We start from the raw sequence: 12,411 nt of genomic DNA, 5'->3' as shown, positions 1-12,411 counted from the left end.
CTAAATTTATATTGATTTTGTAGAATCGAACCATTGTAGGCGTTTCAATACAAATTGATGATGAGACAATTGATTGCTTGCACGAAATTAAATATCTTAGCATGATAATGAATCTTAGAGCTGATTGTAATGTCCATAAATAAATGAAAACTAAATTTAGTACTATACCACTTTATTTCATTATACTTTGTATTCTTTGCCACATACGCGTATTTCGACCTCAATTATAAGGCCGTCTTCAGTGTCGTGTACTTGTAACGTGTACGTAGTTATAAGTTATTCTTTTTTGTGTGTAGTCTACAAAGGTTTGAGTCTAGCGCGCGGTACACAGTTATAAACGACTTTTCGATTACTTATAATTTGAATTGAGTATTGGCTGTTGGAGGATTTTGGAGTAAAATGTTTGGTAATTTCTTAAAAATGCGAATGTTAGAGATAGTTTTGGAATCAGCTTAAGACTTCAAAGTTATAAATTCTCGCAAAGTTTTCGATTTGAAGCTCTTGACTGATGAAGCTCTTTATATCTGTAAAAATAATCAGACCGTTTATTGGTTGCAAATCTGGTTAAAATGATCGTCTTGTTCAAACCTTTGCAGGGGTATGTGGCGGGATCATCATTATCATCATCATAATCACCTAGCGAATCAATTCTCAATCATCTTTTTTTTCTGATTATTTCGCATATTTTTGCTGAATTTTTCCATACTGCAATTTTTAGAGAGATTTTGCTGGAATGAAGTGGTATAGTACTAAATTTGGTTTTCATTTATTTATAGACATTTCAATCAGCTCTAAGATTCATTATCACGCCAAGATATTTTATCTCGTGCACGCGATCAATTTTCTTCTCATCAACTTTAAATACAAGTCTACAATGGTTCGATTCCGCGAAATTAATATTAATTTTGTTTTACTTATATTCAACTTGAACTGTTTGTACTTCAACCATCAACTTGTAATAAAACTAGTGACACGTTTCCTTCAATTGCCTAAATCTAAAGAATTTCGAATCACCGCCAGATAACCCTTAATGTGCTGAACAGCCTTGCCGAGGACACCTACTTTCCAGCTGATAAGGATGTTCAGATACAGACAATTGAAGAAAATTTGTCACTAGCACCGCCTAGCCGATAAACTGTCATTTAGACTCTTCGCCGCCAGATAGCCCGAAATCTTCTGAATATCTGTGCCGAAGAAACCAACCTTCTAGCTGATAAAGATCTTAAGATACAGCCAATTGAAGAAAATTTGTCACTAGCGCCACCTAGCGGAAAAATCCTCAATCAGACTCTTCACCGCCAGATTGTCCTTGATCTGCTGAACAGCTTTGCCGAAGACACAAACCTTCTAGCTAATAAGAATCTTGAGATACAGATGATTGAATAAAATTTGTCATCAGTGCCACCTAGCGGATGAATTCTCAATCAAATTTTTCATCGCCAGGTAGTCCTTAATCTGCTGAATAGCTTTGCCGAATACACCAACCCTCTATCTCACATGGATGTTGAGATATCCGTATGAAACCAATTTTGGATCCCTCCTGTCCACGCTTTTTCCGTTGCCAAGAGAAGGGGGAGGGGTTAAGGGGATGTCTCATCCAAGGATTGTAAAACCAACTTATCGCATTTAATTAAAATTTTAAATCCATTGATCTACTAGTCTCCGAATTGTGGTCATTTAAAAATTTAAGGTTCGTCTCGGACTTTTAAGGGTTAACGAGAACGATTGCAAACGCGTTTTTGAGGCCATTAAACAGAAAAAGAACGCGTCAGTTCTAGGTGTGGTTTAAAAGTTGCTTGTGAGCAAGACTTTCATACAAAATACCTACCAAAACTCATACAGAATACGGTCGCAAAAAGCCGTGCCCGAAAGTTGTATGACCAGAATTTAATGAAACTACACTGCATATATGAAAGTGAACTTATACCAGATTCCACACATTAAAATTCGCCGAGAATTCAACAGCTGAGAATTCGGTAATTTTCAATACCGAACCTCGGTACTTACGAGATTTCGACTATTCAAATTTTTACCGAGATCTCAACAAACGTTCTCGAGTTAATGTAAATGTTTACTGAGATGACGGTAGAATTTTTACCGAGATTCAGCAAATATTTACCGAGATATCAAATGTTCGATTTTAGTCCAATTTGTTTACCGAGGTCGATTTCCCGGAGCCTTCGGACACAGAAGATTCTCCAAGTGTCTCCAAAAGTGGCTTCTCTCTCTCCTGAATGCTTCACGATGGTCCAGCTATCTATTCGATGGATTTAACATCATGCCACTACACGAAGAACGTGGTAGGGTGGTATAAGGCGATTTATGCCGATTTCGTGCAGAATGATATCAAGCCCCAAACACTGCGGAAGAAAAATATACTGAGCCTTCGTGAAAAAGCCAATAACGTAGCTAGGGGAATGCGGTGGTTTCGATCCGCTTTGGGTCCCTAGTTTCTAGGGGCTCTCTAATCGAAGTAAGAACTTCACTTAATAGTAGAAATTCGGTTCTTAACAAACGAAGACGCATAGCAGAGAAAACTCCACTTTGAAGATGGCCTAAATTGGCAATGCGCAGGGGCCTTATGATCAAAGGTATATTATTAGAATAACTTTAATATCTATTGAAAATTCGTTCTCAACATCTCAAAATGACAAATGAACCTAAAAGCCGTAGGCGCCTAAATCGTGTTTGGAACTGATTTGGAAATACGTTACAGACCCTACACTCAAGTAAGCCGATAGTCATGTTTAAAATCACAACAAAACCTGAGAAGTACTTAGATACTTGGATTCTACAATAATATAAGGTTCGTAATAATACCTTTCAGTACGTGAGCAGCATTAGCATTAGAAGGACCTGGTGCAGTGGTTAGAACGCACGCCTCTCACGCTGAGGACCTGGAATCGAATCCCATCCCATGATTTGAAAATCATGATGACAACTTCCTTCGGAAGCGAAGCAAAACCGTTGGTCCCGAGATAAACTAACCCAGGGTTGAACATCTGTTAATAACAATAAAAAACAGCATTGATAAATATACATAGGCTAAATAAGAAGTGCCAAGGAGGGGCTGAAACTCCCCACCCCCAAACTTTAGCTTGACCCTCCCAGAACAAAAAAAATTGAAAATAAATAACAATATAATTGAAACTAGTGTTTAGTATCAAGCATGCCCTTATGATACTAATCGCGATAAATGCATGTTGAATATAAATTTCTGGATGATCATTGTTTGACAGGCAATAGCAATATGTAGTTATAAAACGTCGCATACTGCCATACTGTCTCCTTTTTGTCCTCTACGTTCCCGATGTTGATATTCATCGAAATTTTATTTTGAATACTCTTTTCGTAAACTTTCGAATGTTTTTTTTTTATGGGTAATTTGATAAATTTGACTCTCAGCCGTCGGGAAGAGAGATGAGCTACTGGTAAGTAGACGACAGTAAAGCAGTTGAATTCAAATATGAAATAAAACTGTGAAAATTGAATTCATACAAAAAAAAAACAACATCAAACCGAGTTAGGTCGTAGATGTCGCAACGAATTTTTTAATGTTTCATTGACACCAATACTTCGAAATTTTTAGATTCATAAGATAATAAGACCATCCCAAGTAACCAGTAAGCACGATAATGCGGCACGGTAACAGCATTACCCAAGTAACCATATGCACTAATAATAAGCCCTTAATCAGCATCATGAATGCGTACATGCATTATAATAGCACCACAAATACTTACACACCTTATAACAGCACTTCCGCTGCATAGAAACCCTATTACAGCATCATTAATGCTTCTAAGCCTGATGCATACGGGCATTAAATAAGCACTATATTGGCTCTATATTCGCATACAGGGCCTATTTAAATGCCATCCAGTGTTTTGACAGATATACCACGTGCTTTGTGTTTACATATAGTGGTGAGAGGGAGTCAAACATAAGTCTTCTCACTACTACAATTGCAGGTTTTATGACGGGGAAAAGGGGTGGTTTAAATTGGTCACTTTTCTTTCCAATACTATTCATCTTATGTGGGCGAAGGAGCAAAGGAGCAGAACTTCAACAACTCAACAATACAGGTGTCGCAGGATCGAGACGCAAAATGAGGAATTTCATCATCATAAAACAAGGATCAATATGTGGCAATTTCAAGTCCTCAAAAGGATGAAAACCACCAAAATGAATATGTCTGATACGGAGAAGTACTATCTGCATCATTTTATTACATTTTTTGCATACTATTAGAGGTTTCCATTTTCATTCATTCATTTATTTACCTCGTGTATCAGCTGCTTGGCCGCATACGCGAAAGCTCTCTGGCTGCGTACGCGAAAGCACAAAATATTCGCCCGAAACACCTGGCGAAAACAACTGACGTTTTTCACGTGGTCTTATATCAGCACTAGTGATGCCGAGAAGCACGGTTATATCTTCGCATTATAATGGCACGCTATTTCGCCTTTTCTGGCATTATAATAGCATTATATGCGTATATAAAACTGACAAGCATCAAATGATTACCTTATATGCGCATATAATGCTGTTACCGTGCCGCATTATCGTGCTTACTGGTTACTTGGGTATATGCGCATATAGGGTAATCATTTGATGCATGCCAGTTTTATATACGCATATAATGCCAAAAAAGGCGAAATAGCGTGCCATTATAGTGCCAAGATATAACCGTGCTTCTCTGCACCACTAATGCTGATATAAGACCACGTGAGAAACGTCAGTTGTTTTCACCAGATTTTTAGGGCGAATATTTTGTGCTTTCGCGTACGCAGCCAGAGAGCTTTCGCGTATGCGGCCAAGCAACTGGTACACGAGGTAAATAAATGAATGAATGAAAACGGAAACCTCTAATAGTATGCAAAAAATGTAATAAAATGATGCAGATAGTACTTCTCCGTATCAGACATATTCGTTTTGGTAGTTTTCATCCTTTTGAGGACTTGCAATTGTCACATTTTGATCCTCGTTTTATGATGATGAAATTCTTAATTTTGCGTCTCGAACCTGCGACACCAGTATTGTTGAGTTGTTGTCGTGCTCCTTTGCTCCTACGGCCACATAAGATGAATAGTATTGGAAACAAAAGTGACCAATTTAAACCATCACTTGTCCCCGTCATAAAACCTGCAATTGTAGTAGTGAGAAGATTTATGTTTGACTCCCTCTTACCACTATATGCACAAAGCACGTGGTATATCTGTCAAAACACTGGATGGCATTTAAACTTGCCCTGTATTCGAATATAAAGCCAATATAGTGCTTATTTAATGCCTGTATGCATCAGGCTTAGAAGCATTAATGATGCTGTAATAGGGTTTCTATGCAGCGGAAGTGCTGTTATAAGGTGTGTAAGCATTTGTGGTGCTATTATAATGCATGTACGCATCTATGATGCTGATTAAGGGCTTATTATTAGTGCTTATGGTTACTTGGGATGTTACTTTTTGTTTCTGTAGAACAAACTTAAAACTTGTATACTGAAGATTTTTTGAGACACGCTTTTAATTCTTAAATATTACCTTCTAATTAATTTTTATTACGCGACGTTTTTTGGTATGTTACTTGGATTATATGCACATTACATCAATTTTGTTCAGAGATGTTTCTTTTGTTTTAAATATATCTGCATTCATGTAATATGTTTGTAATTAGAAGACGAAGCGTTATTTGTGAGAAAGATAGATTAAACTTGCTGCTAGATTGATGACGAGATATTGATGATGTTCTGCTTTGTTTATTATTTGTTTTCATTGCAGATTTAAAAAAAATGAAAGACAAACTAACAAACGATTTTCTGTAAGTCACATTAACATTAGAAATTTATTTTTAAATTTCTCTTGACTAAGATTCATTATGTACCAAGTCCAATGAAACAACCATTTGATAGACTACCTTCATTCAAGTCTATGTCATTCTCCTGTTTAAAAATTAAAAACTGATGGTTTTTCGAGAATGAGCTTAAGCATTTTTCAGCAATTGTGTAATTCTCCGTCGTACAAGACCGGGTGGTGACACAACAATTACAAAAATCTCAAGTTTCCTGAAATTTAAAATGTCTAAATTTTCCTAAAATACCTTAACACGTTGTTTAGGTAGCATCCATTAATTACGTAACGCTAAAATTGGAAATTTTCGACCCACTCCCTCCCCCTCTCCGTAACGCTCTTTGTATGAAAAACTTCAAATTTTTGTATGAGTCGTAACGCTTGAGCCTACTCCCCCCCCCTGAACGTTGCGTAATTTGTGGACACCGCCTTATTATTGCTCTTCAGACTAATGATTCTTTTTGCATGGTATTTACTGGAAGTTCTCTAAAAGATTTTCAATAAACTAATATATTTTCAATTGGAATTCAGTAACAGAGAATTGTGGCATAATTTATTAACATTTATGCCACTCAACAACTACAACAGCAAATGGGCACAAGTTCGATCACTTTTATTATATTATAGAAGAAAACTACTTTGTCATCATGTATTTGAATAACCCATTTTACGTTGGCGTGTTACATTTATTCGGTGTTTACCCTAATTTTGAGAGCCCCTATGTTTAGCTCCGCACCATGCCCCGGAAACTCCTTTTAAAATTAGATCTTTTGCTCAAGAATTTAGAAGAAATGAAAAAAGTGTGGGTTAATATGCAAAATAACTGTCGATGGCTGGGATTAAGACGCATTCGGTTATGAAGGCCAAATTTATTGAATAAATGCAAAAACTAACTTTAATTGTTTCTTTTTGCTCCCCGGAAATTGGATCGGAATGATAATCGGATAAAAACTCGGTTTTTAGAAAGAATTTTGTGTTTGTGGATTTATACGATTTACAAGTACAAGTGTAAGCACATCTGTTATTGTGATTCGTCGCGACTTAAGCCTGTAGGAGTGAAAAACAAATCTCTTCTCCTATGGGCATAAAACCCTCAAACCTTGCTTTATTCAGGCCCATACCACTGAGTATTAGGGGTAACTCATCAATGTAATAAACAATGTTTATATTGATTTTGTTTAGCTTCTACATCTTGCCGTACTTTCACGACAAGTTAGAAGATCTAAACTGGCTTTAGATGCATCGTAGGACGGTTCTCTTGCCACTCCATATTTTCAATGAATTTGTAAAATAGCTCGGATAAGATGGTGACGATCATCTCAGTGGTATTTTTGAAGGCGTCGTGCAGTTCAAAATTCGTCTTAGAAACGTTAAAAGTAGGCAATTTCAACGTATTTGCAAACCTGCTATTAAAATTATATGACAGAAACTTAAAAAAAATAGAAAATAAACGTCGTCTGATTGAGAAATAAAGATTTTGAAAATTTAAATCTGACAGTTGTATTCTAGTTCAAAGCCTTATTGGAAATTATTGAAATGAAAAGTCAATTCTGGTGTTGAAAAGTAAAATAAAATATTAAGGTACTGTGGGGTAAGTGGATACAGAAAAATCAAGAGTCAACTTTATTGTTGTGTACAGCTAACGTGAATAATGTAATTAAAACTTTTTTTTCTATGGATAACCGAATGGGGACTAATATACTTCAAACCGTCATTTATTTTGATTTTTCTGATTGTTATGTATTGAGTATGAGGGACTTAAAAATATGCACCAAATGATCCACTTGCTGGTGAGGTAAGTGGATCACTAATAAAAAAAAACTGTTCTCAAAATAAATGTGGTTTAATTATGTATAGTAAGAAAGATATTACTCTCGTACTCTATTAATAACTAGTTCTATGTTACATTTTGATAATTTTATATTAAATTTATTTTAATTTTATCAAAATATTATGAAAAATATGTTTACATTAGTTCACACTAATTCGAACAAACAAAAACATTTGAACTAAAATAATTTAAAGAAAATTCATCCATTTATACACATAAGTTATACAGAAGTATTGTAGGATTAATCTTCACGATGTTTTCGAAAAACACACGTAGTTTAAAAATATAAGTAACATTTACTTTTGTAGAACATTGAATGTATGAATATATCAGTCAGAACAATTTATATGGTCAAATAAGGTATGATATTATGCTTTCAATTGGAAAATTTGTATATTTTGCTCTATTACAACTCAGCATAGATAAACCACGAAAAGTTTTGTTTAAATTTAGCAAAATTAATTATTTTTTATTTTTTATACCAGAAAGATTAAAAAACTTCTAGGTGATGAATTTTAAGCTATGAATGCAGAAAGATAAAGGAAATCAACATTTCTGGATATTAAAACTTATTCAAATTCTCATAAGCAGTCTGCCAAAAATGATAATACTCTTGATCCACTTACCCCACCCCATTAAAAAGTAGGGGTCCAATATCCAATATATTTGTATTTATTTATATAAATGACATATTTTTCATTGTGATTCATTCAATTAGAACTGAAATGTTCTCGACGTGTTGAACAAACTAATAGTATTCGATTTCAGACAGAGCTACAATGGATTTTTGATTGATGGAAAACAATTTTCGCATTAATTTATTTTTGCAGCTAACAAGTTTGCTTGTGTTAGTGTACGTATAGTGCGTATAGTTTTACAATAGTATCAGTGTGAACGTAAGAATATAACCTTAAACGAAGCAGTGGTGCCGAAACATTCAACATATTCAAGCATTTATGGTTAATTTTGACAAATGATCCACTTACCCACTGTATCTTACATACTAACTGATCGCAAAAAGTCTTAACTTTGCTATGCAATTTGAATGCGCGCATATTTTGAATTTAGATCTCACTAGTCCAATTGAAGGCATACTCAAACAAACATGAACTATTATACAGTTGTGGAGATTTATACTGTTGAATTATTTATGAGCACTACGAACTTATGTTACAGAATCAACACATTTTAATTATTTCTACAGATGTATTGAAAAAATGAAACAAAAATTGAAATGATGGTTCACACCAACGAAAATTCATGTGTTACCATTGAACAGTTTGAACATTCGATCACTTATCAACTTTAACGTCTTAAGAATTTGAACCGTTCCAACATCTGAAGGCTGTTCAACTGATCTTTCTAGAAATATTGAAATCATTCAACGAATGAATTTATTTAACAAGAAAATAATTATATATATAAGAAATTTCATTATTCGAAACCTTCAAGTAGACATGGCGTCAAAATAACAATCCAATAAATTGGATAGTTGAAGTATATGCAGGACTCATACTAGATATAGTTCTTTAAAATTCCTTATCGTAGTGGTAACGTTGTAGCCGCGGAATGAACGTCATGCTGAAGGTGTCTGGATTCGATTATCGGTTGGTCCAGGATGTTTTCTTAATGGAAATTTCCTTGGTTATACTATCATGGGTCATTTACATTAGAATTGACAATCAAACTTTCAAACTAGGAAGCTATGAAGCAGGCCCTGACCCAGTAGGGACGAAGTGCCAAGAAGCAGAAGATGTCTGAATCTAAGAGTTAAGGGGCCCAAACCCGAATGGTGTAATAGACATTTTTGTTGGTTTTGAGTTAAGTATACTGAAATATTGTACTGTTCTTAAGCTTTCCTACACTATTTTTAGGTATTTTTTCTCCGCCCATAACTGCATATTTGTAACATTCGACAATTATTAAGTGTGCATTTCGCTTTTTTTTTTTTGGCATTCCTTAGCCGAGTGGTTAGAGTCCGCGGCTACAAAGCAAAGCCATGCTGAAGGTGTTTATGTTCGATTCTCGGTCGGTCCAGGATCTTTTCGTGATGGAAGTTTCCTTGACTTCCCTGGGCATAGAGTATAGGTTATTTGAGGCTAATATTTCGTATAGCTATATTGCATATTGGATGAACAGTCAGAAAATATATCTGATAGAAATTTAATTGCTACTACACTACGAGGCTCATGTATAATCTACATGTGACTGTTATGCGGTTACAATTACCAATAAGACAAAACATTTGATGATTCTTCACGGTATCAACTCGAAATTGTCGAAAATGCCCAATTATTCGTAACTGCGGTTCAGTCCATTAGAAAAAAAAATATCATAATACATAGAAAATTGGCTTGTTTGGAACAAATTGTATGAAGTAAAAAATTGTTGAAAAACTTTGAAGCCGTTGTTCTTAAACGTATGTTTTTGACACTTATAACATAATCCTACCCTCATTTATAAATAGTCATTAGCAAGATGAGACAAAAGTTCATTTAATTAAAAATTAATGATTGAAGTATACTAACCTTTAATCAACTGGTTTACAGTGCTTCAAATATAAGCATGCAACGTATGTAGTTTATTGCACTCTAATTCCACTCCAACAAAATCGATTTTAATCGCTGACTTTTTGCAACACAGTATCAATCTCCAACACACTGCTTTACGATTAACCCACAATATGTTTCACTTTCAGTCGACTTTTGGTTTGTTTTTATTCTTCCTTTTCACTTCGAATTCATCACAAATTTACTCCCATCTGCTAAACTGCTGCTGAACAAACATAATGCGACTAAACACCGTGAAATCTGCCACGTTTGTAAACAACTCCAAACCACCCGAGCCGTGTGTGTGTGATCGGTCACCCATGCCCAGAGAACAATTCAAAAGTGACGTCCATAAATTTCCCAGTATTCGTTCCGTTTCATCTTTTCATATATTTTCACAGGCACTTCCACAATACCCAAGTAATCAAGTAGCACTTTAATCAGCCCTGCGTGCTAAAATAGTGCTATTATACATCTGACATGCCAAATAATAGTCAATGCACCGAAATTTTCTAACAAATGATATTAGTGCCAAAAATCAGATCTAAAGTTAAAAATCGTGGAATCCCATTTTCGGGGTGAAATTGATCACTTGTCAAGTGATTATTGTTAGTTTTGAAATTAACCTAACATACTTAATTTGGGCCTCCTGAATTCAAAATATGCCTTGCCAAATTCTTAACGAGACAATATTTTTAGAAATAATCAATAATTAAATTTCAAGAATAACTGCAAAAACGCCTAAATTGTAGGCAATTTCCAAAGGATTTCTCTACTTTGTAGCAGAAAATCATTTTTTTCAAACAAACCCAAGGCTGGTAGCGAGTCACTTTTTAGTGACTTGGCACTTTTTTAAGGCCAGTCACTTTAAAGTCTCTTTTTTGAAGCCATTTCAACTTAAGTCACTTTTTTCGTCAAAAAGTCACTTTTTTCAACTTTTTCGAGATAAATTTTCGGGAGAAAATTAGGAATAGGCCTTTTTAATTTAGGCTATGTTTTAAGTTAGGTCATCACCAGAACAACTTCATGTCAGTATCATAATATTGGTTCAAGTGGAAAAAGCTTGGAACAAAACTTAATCTTTCATAGAGTTCCATGTATTTTGAAATAGTAAGTTATTGGTGAAAGTTCATTGTTATAAACTAAAGGTTTAAATGTTTAGTATTATTTTTGAATATCTTGTGAATTCTCATTTAGTTTATACTCTGTGGTGGATAATTAGATGTTTTCCTTCTATTGTAAGAACACTACGTTTCAAAATATGCATCTTATTATTCTCTTTGTCTTCGAAATTCGTTTTATTAACCAAACCATCCTGGTATAAGGCACAATAGCTCCTTGTATTTAACACCAAAAACGCGAAACAAAGAATAATTATTATATTTCTATTGAGAGTAAAAAACTTAATCTTACTTCTTAGAACAGACTTTATTTACAAACCAAACCTCAAAAATGGCCGGATAGATTTTAGCTAGAGTGTACCTTAAGTTTTTTTTACGTCGGTCGACGTCCCGCGTAAAAATAAAAACGCGTTTTTTAAAAAAAAATAGACGAAAAACCGCGTTAATTGAAAAAAACGACGTGAAAAAAGACCTCGTGTTTTTCGACGATTCATTTTATCGCGAATTTAATGTTTTCATTGAATCGTTCATGAAGTCATGCATGCTTTCCTCAAAGAATTGTGGGGTGTCGGATCTTTTTCTTAGCTTTTTTAATTCAGGAGGCTTTTTGAAAGCCACAGAGTTTATATTTGACTATAAGATGCGCCGGTATTGAAGTATTTTTATTGCATAGTTTATTATAATTCGACCCAACTATAACCCCCAATGTCAAGTGAATCATGAAAGGGTCCAAGTAATTTTGATTGAAATATTAGAAGCTTAGTGCTATTAACTATATAAACAGCATAACTCAGAAGAACAGTTTATTAAGCCTATCTTCTGTATGCTAAATGTCCATTCGGCCAAACGTACCTCCTATCAAACTTACTGATGGAAAATTTCAATGCCACTCAGGTTTATATCAACCATTTGTCCTTTCCTTAGTCGGGCATTTGAAGGACGCGGTTTTAAGCAGTATTTCAATCATATTTCGATCTTCTATCATCATTTTTAATTTGAAATATGGAATAATGCACAAGTATAACATTTTCCGTAATCTTGATCTAGTTACATAAAATATCGAT

The 12,411-nt window shown here is 34.6% G+C and overlaps 1 long non-coding RNA gene across 1 annotated transcript in view; it reads right to left on the bottom strand.

The window, feature by feature from the left end:
* Window positions 1-10,696, bottom strand: part of LOC110681473 — a 35,525-nt gene extending 24,829 nt beyond the window's left edge. Inside the window, exon 1 of the long non-coding RNA XR_002503209.1 lies at window positions 10,206-10,696. This is a non-coding gene — a long non-coding RNA (uncharacterized LOC110681473). The remainder of the gene's footprint in view (window positions 1-10,205) is intronic.
* Window positions 10,697-12,411: the final 1,715 nt, after the last annotated feature.

Source organism: Aedes aegypti, unplaced genomic scaffold (genome assembly GCF_002204515.2).
Source record: "Aedes aegypti strain LVP_AGWG unplaced genomic scaffold, AaegL5.0 Primary Assembly AGWG_AaegL5_hic_scaff_97_PBJ_arrow, whole genome shotgun sequence".
Classification (NCBI taxonomy): Eukaryota; Metazoa; Arthropoda; class Insecta; order Diptera; family Culicidae; genus Aedes; species Aedes aegypti.
Note: the sequence above shows the minus strand (reverse complement) of the source record. Positions and strands in the feature narration are given on the sequence as shown.